General features: G+C 38.3%; 1 protein-coding gene and 1 long non-coding RNA gene across 6 annotated transcripts in view; one reads left to right on the top strand and one right to left on the bottom strand.

Moving 5' to 3' along the window:
• The window catches only part of NR5A2 (nuclear receptor subfamily 5 group A member 2), an 89,340-nt gene that overhangs the window by 31,349 nt on the left and 41,732 nt on the right, over window positions 1-16,259 (top strand). The window lies entirely within an intron of this gene.
• The window catches only part of LOC118170788, a 29,547-nt gene that overhangs the window by 2,637 nt on the left and 10,651 nt on the right, over window positions 1-16,259 (bottom strand). The window contains exons 3-9 of one of the 3 annotated variants that reach the window (XR_004752885.1): window positions 11,236-11,304; window positions 9,247-9,563; window positions 8,285-8,327; window positions 6,865-6,988; window positions 5,565-5,730; window positions 1,223-3,498; window positions 1-660 (exon numbers count right to left, since the gene is read on the bottom strand). The exon at window positions 1-660 is cut by the window's left edge and continues 2,637 nt beyond it. This is a non-coding gene — a long non-coding RNA (uncharacterized LOC118170788). Of the gene's footprint in view, window positions 3,499-5,564; window positions 5,731-6,864; window positions 6,989-8,284; window positions 8,328-9,246; window positions 9,564-11,235; window positions 11,305-16,259 lie in introns of all 3 variants that reach the window. The other 2 variants (XR_004752887.1, XR_004752886.1) reach the window with 2 other exon arrangements.

Here is a 16,259-nt window from a genome sequence, read left to right as displayed (position 1 = left end):
TACATAGCTGGACAGGGGTGGCCTCGCGGGGAGAGCGTGGGGGAGAAGAAGATGTCAGGAATCAATTATGCATACGTGTGTCTACAGCCCAGACGGAAGCCGGCCTGTCTAATCTGTTCTTTTACGCTGACACATGCCCATGTAAAGATAAAAGCAGGAAAATCATGTATGTGATTTTTACCACCTCTCTTATAATATCTTGTTTTCACAAGGGTTTTAACATGCTTGAGCTCATAGGAAAGAATAAGAGTAGTGATCCCATGCCCTTTTATCAGGGTCCTCACCACAGCAGTTACATCAGGCACCTCCAAAAAATTAAATGCTACTGGCTGCTTCGTAGCCAAGCTGCTGAGGACCCAGGGCCGGATAATGCCTTCTCACACACTGAAAATCTCTGACGGGCTGAGACGAGCCGGGTTAGGTGCAGAGGTCTGATGCTGCTGGCTGCAGTAGGGCTGTGCTCAGCGCAGGGCGCAGCTGGCAGGGATGCGGCACCAGCACGATGTGCCATGCACGGATCGAGCAGGCAGCCAAGTGTGAGTGGAGCAGACTGGTGGCAAAGGCCTGGTTCAGACAGGGAGCGAGTCCTGCATGCACCACCCAGCTGGCATTCCCACAGCATCCTCAGTCCCAGCACAACCGCAAGGTGTCACAGAAAATCTGGTTAAAAAACAGAGTTTAAGAAAGAATTAGAAACATTTAATGTACTTTATGGTTTAATGTACCCTACTTAACAGCTTGTTAACCAAGTTGTTCCTTTGATTTTATAAATATACTTGTAATAACTGTTATAGGATTGCGTTTCTAAGACCCATTACTTGATGACAGCATGATTTAAGGAAAGCAGGGTGTATTTTTACTACATATTCATTTAGATTTGTTTTAATAACAAACAACTGTTCAGTTTCAGTGGATAGATTTTGCTTGAAAGAATTCAACATGAATTATATTTAAATATCTCCTGGTTTTACATTTTTTATTTTTCCTATAGGCATACCACTAAAAAGGCAAAGAAAGCACAGTATAACAAGATTCAATATAGTGTGCTTTGCTTTTCTCATTGTAGAATTTGCACTTATATAAATAAATTGTGTAAGTAGATTAAATTTAAGCCTACCTCATGTCTCAGTCTGAAATTGTAATTGAAGTGTTGTTTCACTAGTATGTTACTTGAGTAATTAGGTTTTGCTGTCATTGAACCCAACTGCTAAACCCACAGCACCTCGGTGTGAGCAGGATCAGGAGCATGCTGCATTTCAGTCAGTCCCTGTAGAAAATGTCCTGTTGTAATGCAATTATTCTCTCTTCCCTTAGTGTCCTGCAGAGTTTAAGTTAGACAAGTGAGCTAAAGACTTGAGAGACATATTTAGTGTCTACTGCAGCAGTAGGAAGGAAATCTGAGGACTTGTTAAAAGGAAAGATTTAGAAGCAGAAATTCTACTGAGAGAACTGAACAGAGTGTTAGCAGTCAGGAGGATCTGCTTTTCCACTTGTTGCTTTGATAATGGATAAAAGGCTGTCATGAACTGCAGGCTACCAGCTGGGAGCAGATAGAGTAATCCCGGCAGAGGGCTGGCCCCGAACTACACAGGCATTCCTTTAAATCTTAGAGACCGTAGGAAAGTTGTGTTTTTTTTTTTCCCTACCAACATCGTCATTATTCATGGTGATGTCTTCCACCCCAGTTTAACACTTTGGTCGAGTAAATCTACTTTACAATATTCTTGTGATTGAAATATAAGCAAATATCACATAGTCAAAGATATTTCAGCTATTTCACTCAACTGCCTAGAGATAAATTCCAGAGAACTAGATCAGGCATAAAATAGCACTGCCGTAAGAAACTCTGCTGTTTGACTATAAAGGTGTATTGCACCCAACAGGCAGACAATCACAGGGATGATCTGTAGCGTGTCTTGCCTGTAATCAGTTGCTTTCTGTAATAACCACACTTGATAAATGAAATCTAGAGGATGTTACTTGAATAGGAACAGAATGTCACTTGCTAAAAAGTGAGGCAGAATGCCCTCTGCGCGGTAGAAACGTGCAAACACAGCGACGGGCAGAACCCAGCAAAGCCACACACACCTCACTTTACTGGTGTGCACTGGGCCACCAAGGTCATGTTACTGATACACTCCACAGGCCAGATTGGGCTAGTAGCATTTGCTAGTATGTATACAGATGCTTGACTAGAGCTGTGTTGTTTCAACTTGCATTATTCTGGCAAAGGGGAAAAAATAAACAAAAAGAGTGCTTAAAGCTGTGATTGCCATTCTATACTGTTCACTTCAACGATACATTGAGGGGCCTAGCTTACTTTGTATTCTTATGTGTAATTACCCGTATTAAAAAAAATTAAGTCAGTGGAACAGAACACTCATTAGTGTTCTGTTCCACTGACTTAATTATACCCCTTAATTAAATCTTGACTAACTGGGGGTCACTGCAGTGTCAGTGGGATTTGTCACTGTTTGTCAGCAGGTGTCTGGTCACATCTATTTCTGGTTTCCCTGTTGCTGTATTCTGTTTAAGAGTGTGGTCTTTTCTACATGCAAAGAACAATTATGCATTACCTTATTGTGTTCAGTGCCTCACAAATTAAATGAAACACTAGTGAATCTGTTCTGTAATACTAGCACTCTCCCAACCTTTACAGGCAGGAGATGGGGAATCAAGCAAATATAAACCTTTTCTAAGTAGAGTTTATTACCTCACTTGTGCTCCTTTTCAAAGGCTTATTCTTCCAGCACACAGAGGCCATGGTATTATTAATTTATCAGATAATCTTGTGTTCAACAGGCGTAAAAATATATTGCAAATAGCAATCCAGGGATACTTCTCCTTTCCCCTACCTCCTAAACATGAAATGAATTTGAAACATGACCAGCAAGAACGAGCTAAATCAATATTACATGCATAACAAATACAACGTGGCATGTGCTGCTACTGCTGTGCTGCGCAGTCAGAAGACCGAGGCTCCCGGTTCAGTGTTCCCTGAATAATTCAGTGGGAGGTCTGCATGTGCAATAAGGGCATAACAGTGCCAATTCCTTCTATTTCAAATTTGCATATTTTGGGTTCATTATTTTAGAAAGTTACTTAGGGGAAATATAATTCCCATGTTTACACATATAATAGGCACCTAATGTTCATCTGAATAATTGATTAGTCAAGTCAGGCTTTCATAATTAGTTGTTGGCTTTTCAGTACAAGCCCACAAAACACTTGTCAATCTACAGACATTTTTAATTTATTAATATATATGTTATCAACAGAGCTGCAGTCGTTACCTGGAAAGCATTTATTATTTATTCTGTGGAGGCAAAAGAAGCATTTCCATTCTAGGCATGTATTTTCAATCTATTGTACTTACCCAAAAGATCATTTTTTTTTTTTCTTAAAGTTTTCTTGAATGTCCTCTGCTTGCAGGCATTTGCTTACAGTGGAAATCAGAAAGTGGGATTTTAAAAAATCCATTCCTGTGTTACATAGACGCTAGAGTGAGAGGTTTCATTGATTATAAAATAATGTGTATCGCTTATTTGTACACAGATGAAATAACAGCCACCAAAATACATGACACCAACAAGTATCCCTAGTGCAGCCATATATTCTGTCACCAGCCACATGCATCTGTTGATAACACATGTGCAGGGATATTGCAGTTATGAGCTGGGGAGCTACGAGGTAAATGGCAAAATTCTAAGATAAACTGTATTTATCATCAACTTGATGACCTCAGTTGAACTCTACCACCAATATATTTTTTATTCTTTACATTCCTGGCCAGTTTTCATGTAGTTGCCATTGAAGGGGAAAAGCACCCTCCTTAGTCCAGAAATGTTATATTTTGTGCCCTTGATACAAAATTCATAAAACAAAATATTTGATTGTGAAGTCCAGAATAAAACTCATTCATTACTTACATTCATTACTTTCCTTTGCTCCTATTCAGAAGAATCTCCTTCACTTTAGTGAAAATACATAAACTTCTACTTCTCATCAGTAAGATCACAACAAATGCTTCAAGAAACATGAAAAGTGCTTTCCTCAATCAAACACCTCCTGAGGCTTGTTCTATTGGATGGGTATTAAGTTCCTTGCTTTACAAGTGGAAAGATGCAAATATAGTACCTGAATTCTAAAAAAACTTAAATCCAAAACATTTCTAGAATAACCCTTAGTTTGTTTGGGGAAAAAAAATGATGTAAAAATCCCACCACAGAAGTAGAAAAAGTGGTATGTTTATTTTGGTGGTGTGATTTATTTAATTGTGGTTCACCACTGAATGTGGTCTTACAAGATTCACACAACAAAGTTTTGAGCAATACTACAGCATCTTGTATACTATATGCATTAATGTAGTATGCATATACCCTTTCTCAGTTTCTACTTAAAGATGGAAGAAATAGCAGAATCTCTTCAAAGAAATTCAGTTACATGCCTCCCGTCGAAAAATGCAAATATATATATTTCTAATGGTGGCATTATAAAGTTCCTCCTCTGCAATACATATATCTTGTACTAATATGAATTTTTATTATCTATTTTTACATGTTACGAAGTAATTGAAAATGAAACAATATACTGTAAAGATTACAATAAATGCATAGGATTCCGAGCTAAGTTTGCAAATACTGTTTTAATTTTCAGTACAACATTTTGTGTACTGTTAGAATTTCAATCACAGCATTATATTAATAGAAGGATTTTCTACCAGGATATTTTTAAGCACAGTGGTTGCTACCTGGAAAGTATTTATAATTTAGGCTGGTGGGCTAATTAGGGAATCGAGCCATGTGAACAGTTTAATGTCCGCATTCTCACTATTAGTGTAGAAAGTTCTCACCAGTTCCCCTGTCTATTAACCTAAGAGTTCAGAAATGTTTCCCATTGGTATTGTGCGGCTATCTCGGTTCTTCCATTTAGACATTGAAAGAGCATTGTTTCAAGAAATGTTTTACAATTGGAAATAGATGTATCTGCTAAAGAGATTCATATTTCCATGATTAGACAGGTGATCTGATCACAAGGCGGAAAAGAGATCGTATAAATAAACAATGCATTAGAAACCTGAATAGGATTGCTAAATCTGTTTTTCTAGGTTACAGTTAAATGAGAAGCATTATGTGGGCTTTCAGATAAACTCACAAAGCTCTTATCTATACAACCCTGATAGATCTGCCATTATTCTTAGTGAATAACAGAAGTTATATCATTCAGTTTCATTAAAAATACATTAATCCTTTTTTAGTAACCTTCTTCTAATTCATTGATTCAATTATACATGTACAATAAAAATGTTCGGTATAATAAAAATACAGTATTAAAATGTGCTTTATACATAAATATTTCATTGCAATGAGATTATTCAGGGCTTTAAAATTATTAACAATATGAATGTCATGTTCTGAGACAACAACGTGTAGTTCTGTTCAGCATCTCTGAAACTGTACATCAGAAAGATTAGTCTATATAACAGGACGGCCTGGAATAGTTGCTTAGAGTATTACGTGCAGTAATTTCTTGCATAGACGTCCTGTAAAGTTAGTGACACTTACCAGCATGGGTCAATTAAGGGACAGGATGGTGTTGTAGGCTGTACACAGGCCTTGTGAAGACAGGTAGAATTCCACCCTTACCTGAGAGATACCTTGGGGCATTTGGGCTCCGGTGTAGCTCTGGATCTGGTGGCAGTTCAGGTAAACCAGTTACGTAGTCCCAAAGCTGAGGAGAAAAAAAAAAAAAAAAAAAGAGGAAAACTTGAAGAAAATAGGGAGGCCTGTAGCTTGTGTAGTCTCTCCATAGCTTGTGTAGTCTTTTAGCTGAGAAAACAAGGAAACAGAGAGAGACTCTGTGTGCTTATTGGCACAGCGCACCAGGCACAAACCTACGGACAACAGCTAGAGTAATCCACCAAAGACTTGAATCAATTTAGACACAGCTAATACTTCTTACGGTTTTGTGTTCAATTTTTCTTTTTTTCATGGCAGGAGAGCAAGGTGTCAGTGGTTGTATTTTACATAATTTTAAACCAGCTGATTTTAGCACGGCACAGCTGAGCAGTTTCTGTGCCAGACAGTTGATGCTGATGGTAGCTATGAAAAGCTGGTGTGATTTCTGCAAGCATTCCAAGACTAGAGAAGAAAGCCCTTCGTATTTTCATTAGTCATCCATTTTCAGATTTACTTTTAATTCTTTCAGCAAAGTAGATTATTAAAAGCAATGACCTGAGGTCTTCATTCAGATATCAGACTTGCAATCCTGTATAATGCGTGCTGCAGGGCAGAGGTCACACTGACGAGTCTGTTAATGCAGTCACTGTGGGATAAGATCAATCTCCATACTTCACCATATTGATCTAATAGCTCATTGGCACTTCCCTCTTTGAATTGATTAGCTCATGTGTGAAAAGAGATTGATGGGTTTCTGACCCTGAGGAGCCCGTCAGGGCACACCCATGGCAGGGGAAGTGGATGTTTTCACTGCTTCATTTGGGTGGCTCATTATGTGGATGACTCACGGGGAATAAGGGTCGTAACATTGTTTTATGAATTATTTACATCAAAATATCAGGTTTTCATTTCATTTGGTGCTCTACCTGTACTGAATTCTTTATAAACAGAGCATGAAGAAAGAGACGTGAATGATGAATAAGTGCCAAATATTTGCGTAAAGGGAACTAGCACATATAAGTGACCTTAAAATACAATTTTACTAATATGAGGTAATCATAATAGATATGAGGGTAGGAATAGACTTCATGGGTCATCTAGTCCATTCCCCTTATCCTATGACAGAATATTGATGATACCTAGAAATGAATTACATTTTAATTGCATATACTGGAGAAGTACTCACAGTGAATCTAGTTCAGACACCTCAGGGAACTTCATATGCGCATTGCACTGGAGAAAGGGGCAATGTGCATGCAACATGTGAGCTAAAAATAAACTACAAACATTTCTCAGTTGTTAGAAGTAACCTAAAAAAAAAAAATATTCAACTCCATTTATCAAATAGTCATATATTTACAAAATGCATATATTTGACACAGTAGATTGGATTTTGGTGGTGTGTTTGCTCATGCAAGAGGGAATACAAAAGGAGCTGTCGCCAGAAGCTGAATTTAGAAGTTGGCTCGTGTTAGGTTCTACTTAAAAAAATACATTAGCAGTCTTCACAGATATAAAGCAATACAAATTAAGGACCTGCTTCTCAAGTCTTCTATTGAAGCACAGACATTTTTGTACTACTATCTGCGTATGAATTGTTGAATCAGTCTTAAAGATGTTTATAATAAAATAATTTTGTATATACCATCCAATCTCAGGATGGTATACAATATCATAGCTAGGATGGTGTTACATAGGTTGTCAGGTTTTAGTTATGCCACAATGCAAAAAAATACTGAGGAAAATGTTCTCATTGTGTTGTTAAGCTGGTGCTTATATTTAAGAAAGAAAATAGTGAACTTGACTAATAATATCTTGCTGTGTTGTTTAAATGGATGTTCTGGATTTAGTTTGTAGACTGGCTGTTTAAAGTGATACAAAATCATATTTACAGAGAAACATCCATGCATGCTTCACACAGTCAGGCAATCCTTTTCCTGTTAGATTTATGGTAACAAATAGGTACTGCATAAAAACATAGGAATAGGCAGTACCTTCCCTAAAGACCCCGTAGTCTAAAAGAAACAGACCCTCAGGCAAATTAGTTTTAAAAAAATAATAAAGAAAAGAGGCAAAGAGGGAATTCAGTCCATTACCTGTCAGTGACATGATGCTGAATATTTGTATAATCTTTCATTAATTCAAATTTCTAAATCATTCAAGATATTTTATATACCATGAAAATTGCCCTGATATAGACTTACGGAGCCATATTAAAAATTAGTTCTAATGTGCCTAGAAATGAGTTGTTATAGGCAGTGTTGCAATCCAATTTCCTTTGATAAATCCGGGATAAATATGTGATTAATGAACAATTCCTGTTATATTTGGGTATCAAAGTAATATTTTAGTCATGGTAAATCTTCAGAAATTAAACTCAAACTTAATTACAAAACAAAATAGCTCGTACTCAGACATAGATTAATAGGAGATTGCTAGATGTTAGAACACAAATGGTGTAAAAAATGATTCTTTTAAAGAAAATTATGCCATTTTATTACAAGCTCTTGCCCATTGACCAGAGTCTTCCTGTCTGACTGAAACCTCACTTTCATAGCTGTGGTATATGGTGCACACATGGGTGAATGGGAAGTAATCAGAGCAACCTGATTTTGTTGTTCATCATCCCAGCTGACATCCAGAAATGAGCTAAGAAAAAACTAAGAAATCAGATGCTCAGACTTTCTCCCTTTTTCTTAAACTCACAGTTAATCTTTTGCATGCAGATATTTAGGAACCCAGTTTAGAGACTCAAAATTTAGATACCTCATAATGTGTCCGGCTGTGAAAACAGAGCTTGCTTAGCTGTGCTTGCCTCCTTCACCGGTCCACAATCATTTTTACCTGTAAAGTTTCTCCACATTCCATGTTCTGTACTGCAAAAACTCCTCTTACCAACATAAGAAGAAGCCCAAATAAAAACAGCTTCTTCGAGGATATCTTTAAACGAACATTAATATTAATCCTAACTGCAGTGCTAATGTCTGTATGGGACCTGGGCAGAGATGTGACAACCTTATTTTAATGACACTTCAGAGATTTCCAAATTAGAATACAGGAAACAGGAAGTGGGAATAAATGAAACAATGCCAAATAAAGGGATACATGGAAAAAACATTTTAATACACTATTCCTTGAACATTCATTCAATCAACACTTCCTGTGATTTTTAATAGCATGGTTCTTTCTGCTCTTTTACACTTGAATGTTTCAGGAAAGGAGCTAATTTTCACATAGATGCTGTTCAGACTTGAAAGAATTTAGCTAGATGGTGGTAGCTGCATGCCGAGAGCCTCCTGCAATGCTTTTAAGATGTAAAGCGAAGAGAGAAGCACTAAGTCATTTGGATCACTCCTATATACACTAACTCACTGGTTCTTACTTCTCCGCAACGTGCTTGTACAACTTCAGCTTCCTTTGGCAGTGTTTTTAAGCAACTTTTTCTCTCAGATCGGAAAGGTACTAGTTTAGTACCTGACAACCCCCATTCCTAACGCTGAACATTCTGTCACTCTCTCCCTTATCGTTGCATCTTCTTTCTCATTTAATCTCTGCCCCAGTGACTTACTGTTACTGCTGCAGCTCCTGGGATGTAAGACAACCTTTCTGTATTTTTTCTTCATCAGTATACCATCTCCTTTCACATCTTGTCTGAAGACACTGTTTCTTGTGATTTCTTACTGCTTTCGCTGTTATTTTCTCGGCAGTTCGATTACAGAACGGGAAAACACTGTGAAATACATTTGTGTGGCAAATGCAGTGCTTTACCAGCTTCTGTTGCCAAAGGTGCAATATAGGTGACTTTCTGTCCTGTAATACACTATAGCTCCCTGTCTTGAGACTTCAGATCCATATGTTTCAATGATTCAAACATGGGCAGAAGGACTATGAAAAGTAAAATATAACAACATGTGTTAGTTCCTGAAAAAGACTGAAGTGCTGTGTAATCAAATGATAAGGAACATTTAAAATATAAATCCAATTCTTCTATACCCAATACAGTGTTTCATATATATAACATAGATTATTAGCAAGCAAACAAATAGTATCAGTGTAACCCTAATGGAGAAGGGATCTTGATAGGAGCTCATATGATGACATATTTTAATCTAGAAAATATTAACAATATAACAAAAGCAAAATAAAATAAAAACAAAATGTTACTATACACATTAAAAAGACATTAATTTCAGAATAAAAATTACTTTGCCTTCAGATTTAGTGTTTGTTAGAAATATTATGTAAGATCCAATGTATTAGATTTTGACATGGTTTATTCAGTGTTCAGCCCTGGGTATTACTAACACATAAATGGAAAATTATTCTTCTCTCATTTACACTGCTGCAACTTTAAAGTAACTGCTTTTTACGTATGAAATCAGAAGATTATTTGCATACTCCTATTAGTATAACTGGGAATATAGTCCAGTGCTGTGCACACAAACCAACATCTGTAGCTGTCACCTCTTAAAAGAATAAGATTATACTTCTCTTGGCTTGCCCACTCCCTATACCCCATACCCCCTTGAATAGCTGTACTGGAAATAAAGAAATGCAAACCCTATTAAACAAGGGGGGAACCAATTTAAGCCACTCTTGTGTTAATGCATGCAAAAAACAGCGTTACGGGGCATACAGCACTTGAAAGAACATGACCCTGTGTGTTGGGAGATTGCTCTGCCTGCCAGTTACCATATTAAAGGTTCTTTCAGAAATTAGCATGTCTCTCGTGTCACAAGCTAAAAATATTTTTCCATATTATACTTAGCTGATTGAGTTTAAATAGAATATTTATTCTGTAGAAAATGAATTTATTTATTACTATGACTTTAATAATTTACACTATTAATGCACCTCTGTATGTTGTATTGATCTCTGTCGAGATTTGATGTTGCTGTTTTCTAATAAATTTTACAAATGAGAGTTAATGTAGGAGGTAAAGTTTACATATAAACTATTGGAATAAATGTCAGGTAGAAAAATGGGGTAGCTGTAAGAAAAACGACATGATAATTTATCCAATAAATCATCAAACAGGAAAGGAATATTACATATTAGAAATCCTTTCAGATAATACTATAATATTTGTGACTTGGAGAAGACCATAGAGACTTTAATTGAAGTCTTCTGTACAACAGAGTGAAACTGCTCATTGAATATATTGAGAATAAATTCATCATCCATTCTCTAAAATGTACTAGACTCAGTCTTGTCTTCTCATTCCCCAGAGGACATCACTGTGCATCCTAAAATGCAGATCAGACCCATAACAATAATGATGAATTGAGTAGGCCTAATCCTGATTCCATTTACACAGAAGTCAAAGGACTTATGTCCATGCAAGTTCAGACTTAAGAATCTGGCCCAGCACATTTTGAAATTTAGTTTATTGCTATCAGAAAACACAGAAGTATTTCTGGAGTAATTCAAGGGAAAAGTTGTACAGTCAAAATTGCTACACAAACTACATTGCATTAAATGATTTTTTAAATTATTTTTTTAAGTTCTAGACCCAACTATGAATAAACTTATATTGTAATAACATTGGTACAGATACTCCCAGGAGTAGGATTTTGAAGATCAGTTCTATGGATCCAGTCATGAAGAAGACATCCCCTTCCTCACCCTGTGAAACAGGTGCTGAGAAGAATAATTTTCCTCTTTACTTAGCTTTGCATTCACTTTGACAGGGAAGAAACATTGCCTTGTAAGCAAAATTTTCACTTGGACTGAAAAGAAATCCTCTCCTTATTTTCAGTTTAAAAAAATGATCCAAGAAAGCACCTGAGAAAAACACATTTATAATTCATCAGAAATAATGCTGACTGCAAAACACTAAGTATCATGCAGTTTGCACAGAGATAACACGTAGTTTTCAGGAAAAGGAAAAAAAAAAAAATACATCGCATTAGCTGTACTCTATATTATATATACACACAGTTTATAGTAACAGCCCTTTCATCTGCTGTTTGAAGAACTGAGATTTGCTGTTTACTTTCCCCTTCATAGAGTGGGATAGACTCCAAACAGATTCTGAAGATCTATACAAGAAGAGAGGTCTTATTCTTTAGTAGGATCACCTGCTGCTGCTTGCCCATACTCTCTTCAGCAGGGTGAGCCCCTAGACTCATGTGTGTTGTGTAATATTCCTGCAAGAGTGCAGGGTGGCTCTGGACTGGTTCTGGAGGCTGTTTTTTTAATGGAAGTGTTTTGACTTGTCAGAAGGTGAACACTGAAACTGGGAAGTGACTGGTCATGGCTGGTGTGATCTCCTTTCACAGTGATCTTAGACAGCTGGCCAGGGGCATGTGAGGAGAGAAGATGTTGCAGAGCCATCACTCTGCCCGTGGGCGTTCGCTAAGCAGGAAACACCCCATGCTGTCCCGAGCATGGGCACTACCTAGTCACTTCAAGTTTTGGAAGGGTAGAAGCATGGGGATGTTCAAAGATAGAATGCTGCTTTATGCCACAAACTCCTTATTTATGCCCTTTAACAAAGTAAAAAGTTGCTTGATATTCCAAATATTAATAGTTCTTTGAATAGGGAATTAATGAAACACTTTAGTCCTCTCTGGGCTCTCTGATGTTGAAAAAAGGCTGAGCTTATTAGTCTTTCCTTCAGGGTGGTACTTAGCACTTACTTTCCTCTGTCTGGATACTAGCTCCTGGAAGGCATATAGAAATTTAATGTCTTAGATACATGAACTCTCTGTTGAAATTAGCTGACACTGGTTTGATGGATTCAGAAGTTACTGAAGGCAGAAGTGTACACACACACGCACACACGGGCGCAGGCACATACTGAGTATAATTGCATCTTTATAAGATCCTCTTTATATGCCATAAAGGAGCAGGAAGAGGCACACGCTGGAATATTTCTATATTCCTTTCATTTTTAAATCATGAAAAAATGTAGATTGCTACCAAACTCTAACATGTTTTATATTTGCTTCAAACTAGAGCTAGACAGTCATCTAACTAGAGCAACAGGACAGCCATCTAATGCAGCCAGGGCTTGTAAAGCTCACTCCCTTCACGTAGAATAGGCAATTTTGTGTAACACAGGTTTCTAGTAAAGAGCTGGAACGATCGTAGTTAACGTTGAAACATTTTTTCTTGAACTTTGCAGCATTTATTACTGAGGTTATAGACAGTAATCATGTTTTATTAGGGCATTCACTGATCCTGAAATTTTGTGCATTTTCTTTTAAAACTGCATTGGCTACTATGTGCTGCTTTTGACAGCAACCTTGCACAGGTTTCCCACTGTTAGCAGCAACCCTTCTGCAGAGTCCAAATCCTTTTTTACCCATGTAATGATTTGGAAACCACATATGCATTCAGTAGTAAAAATTAGCCTCTTGAATGAACTTGTCATATAAAACTTTGATGTGGGGCGATTTGCTTCACTATAGCATAAGAAAATGAAGTATCAACTCGAGCTGTATGTCTGCAATGACTTGTCAGTGATCTCCAAAATCCATTTGAAAGGAAGTTCAACCATCCCTTGAACTTGTATGCTTCAGGCTGAACAATTCAGACAGATGTTTAATCACTTCATATTCACCAGGAAATGGCTATTCAATGGCCGTAGAATTTGAAAGTGGCATTGGCATTCCCTTTTAGAAGCATAAGTAAAAACAATTCAGCTGAATCCAACACATTTTTATCATATAAATTTCAATCATCGTATTTTTTGTTTTAATCATTAGATACCCTTTTAAATTTTTAGTAGCAGAAAAGCCCAGAGCTATAGCACCAGTTGATGCAAATGAAGAGATGAAAAAGGATTCTCCAACTTCTCAGAGACAGGGGTATAGACTAGATAAAGGTGAGAGCATTGTTTAGCTGAACCTGCAGCAATAATTATAAGGAAAATATTTAACTTAAAGCAACAACAAGAAAAAAAAAAAAAAAAAAAAAAAAAAAAAAAAAAACATGACCCCGAAACTTTTAACAGGTAATTCATCAAGTGCCAGGCTGAAAATACCTCTTCAAAAGAAAAATTGCAATAAATCTGTGGTTGTTGGTTCCTGTATGCTAAATATTGTGAAACACTTTCCTAAAAGAAAGATACTGTGTGGTTTTGATAAGATTAAGAAGCATTTCAGCAAAACATACACATTATTCTTCATTTTACCATTTGGCATTTTCAACGTTGTTCTTCAGAGAAAACAAAAGTCTGTAATGATTAACATCCCCTGCTGTGGGAAGCGTACACTCTACAACAATACTACTCTTGTGTTGCACTAGCCTTCCTCATCTATAACATCAGCACAAATAGTTTTTCAGATGAGTAACCAGCATTTCTGAGATAAGTCCTGCTTTTAACTGCAATTGATAATGTGGGGTTGGGTGCTGCTGTTTCCAGAGGCCCAGCGAGCCTGCCAGCCTTCCAGTCATTCCCCTAGCGAGAGCTCGGGGCCCAGCTGAGTGGGAGGCCAGCCTTAGCAGGCAAACGCGACCCCCCGGCCGCCAGCCCACCTTTCTGTCCCACCACGAGATCGCGTGTCACCACAGCGCTCAGGATTACAACTTCGCACTTCAAGCTGAGAACCTATTTCCTCCACCCCCGGAAATATCCTACGTGGCTTGCGTTGTATTGTGGAAGATAAATTATGCAAACTAATAGTTGTATCTAAATGTGGTCTAATACGTGCCTGTTTTCTAATCCTTGCTAGCAGAGAACTCCGAACAGTGATTTAAAGTCACCTTATTACTCCAGCTTGCAGGGAAGAACTCGGGCACGGCCAGGGGATCTGTGTTCAGACCTGTGTCTGGATATTTAACAGCGTGCAGTTGAGCAATGCTGTGTGAGCTTTCATAGTGGACGTGAAAGAGTGTTACAGTGCCACCAGGCCCCATGGTCCCATTAAACCTCAGGGGAAAAGGGTCAGTGGACTTCAGGAGAAGGGGGGACCACATCTAATTTCCTCTCTTTTCAGAAACCTGTTTTTTTTTTGTATGTTTGTTTGTTTGTTTGTTTGTTTTTTCTGTTTCGTTGGTTGGTTTTTTATGTTCTGAAAGAGAAACACTATTGTTCAGTGAAACTGTAGAGCAAGCTAATGCAGGGGGCACAGACCCACCTTCACCAGATCCTGTCTGGAGACACACACTCCTTCCAGCCCAGCCACACAGCAGCTCTGCTCAGGGGCTTTCCTGGGAAGAGCTGGGGCAGGCAATGGCTGGGACAACAAGGGCAGAGCACAGTCGGCAGCCTCGTCAAGCACTGTGACAAACAGGCTGTGCAAGTAGTGACTGCCTCTTGGGGCAAAGAGAGAGAGCTAAAGGTGTCTTTTCACAGAACACTAAAATATTTGCAGTTAACAGCACTGACAGCATTTGGGACTGTGCACATTTCTACCATGTCACCGTAGGTATGTTTCCATGTCAATATGGGAAGGACAACATCTCAAAACCTTATGAGAACATAGCGCATTGTATCCTGCCATCCGGCTGTACACACAACACCCACCAGTGGGTACTGCACAGGCACGCTGACTGCACGGTGCCGAGTTCACCATGTAGGTGTGCCTCCAGATTCTGGGAGACCCTTTTTGCAGAATGGACCACGCTGTTACGTTAGTTTGTCCTGGCTAGCAAGAGAGCTGGCAGGCAGCACAGAGGTGGCTGCGATGACCATTTGTCTTTGAGCTTATGACTCATATGCTACGAGTAGGCCAAGCAGCATGAGATACAAGGTTATGAATGGCTCCAAATTCTGATATGCTTCTTTGTCCTCGCTGTAAGCACAAGTGAACAGGCTTTTCATATGGGAAATAGGATTTACCTATTGCCATGTACAATGCTATGAGAAAGCTACCCCTTGCTTCACCCAGGGATTCCTACTACTTAAAAGACTGGTCAATGTACATGCCCATTTTCACCTCTGCTGGTGACAACTGCCTTCCTCTGCTTGTCTGACAAAGTACCTGCTCTTTCTATACCCCAGCAGCATCATCTACTCTCGCACAATCCCTTTAAGCCTGCATAATATCCCATCTCATCACCTTCACCTCCAGTGTTTTACCTGACATCCAACTTCCCTTATGTCTTCTCTCACCACACAGCCTCCTTGTCCCATCCTTTAAAACCTCCTCCTAAGCACTCTCTTTGCTTCCCTTGTTATTCAGCCACTGTTTTACAAGTGTAGTGCTTTACTCCTTTCATACTCAACACTATTACTCTTCTATGCCACCCTGTGTGCTAGAAATGATCTCATATTTCAAGTCACACACTCTCCCTTTAGCTTCCTCCACATCTTTCCTTAGACACCATTTCTTCAGCAACAATTTCCAGTTATACTGTCCCCACTGATAAGAGTCCACTGACTGATAAATGCCACTGACCAGACAGGACCTAAATTTAACCATCTGGGCACAGTATTCACTCTCACTTTTGCTGGAGGCTAGATAGTTGTCAAATGGGTATCTCATCTGACAGCTTACTTAGGTAAGACATTGGTTACATTATCCTTGTGTCAATGGTCTGTTACGGCAGGGAGCAGCTGCAAATCCAGGGAGTATTCTTGTAGTGGACAGTTGTTGGCCGTATGATGTTCAATTTTTATTTATAATCATT

This window comes from Oxyura jamaicensis, chromosome 8 (assembly GCF_011077185.1).
Source record: "Oxyura jamaicensis isolate SHBP4307 breed ruddy duck chromosome 8, BPBGC_Ojam_1.0, whole genome shotgun sequence".
Classification (NCBI taxonomy): domain Eukaryota; kingdom Metazoa; phylum Chordata; class Aves; order Anseriformes; family Anatidae; genus Oxyura; species Oxyura jamaicensis.
Note: the sequence above shows the minus strand (reverse complement) of the source record. Positions and strands in the feature narration are given on the sequence as shown.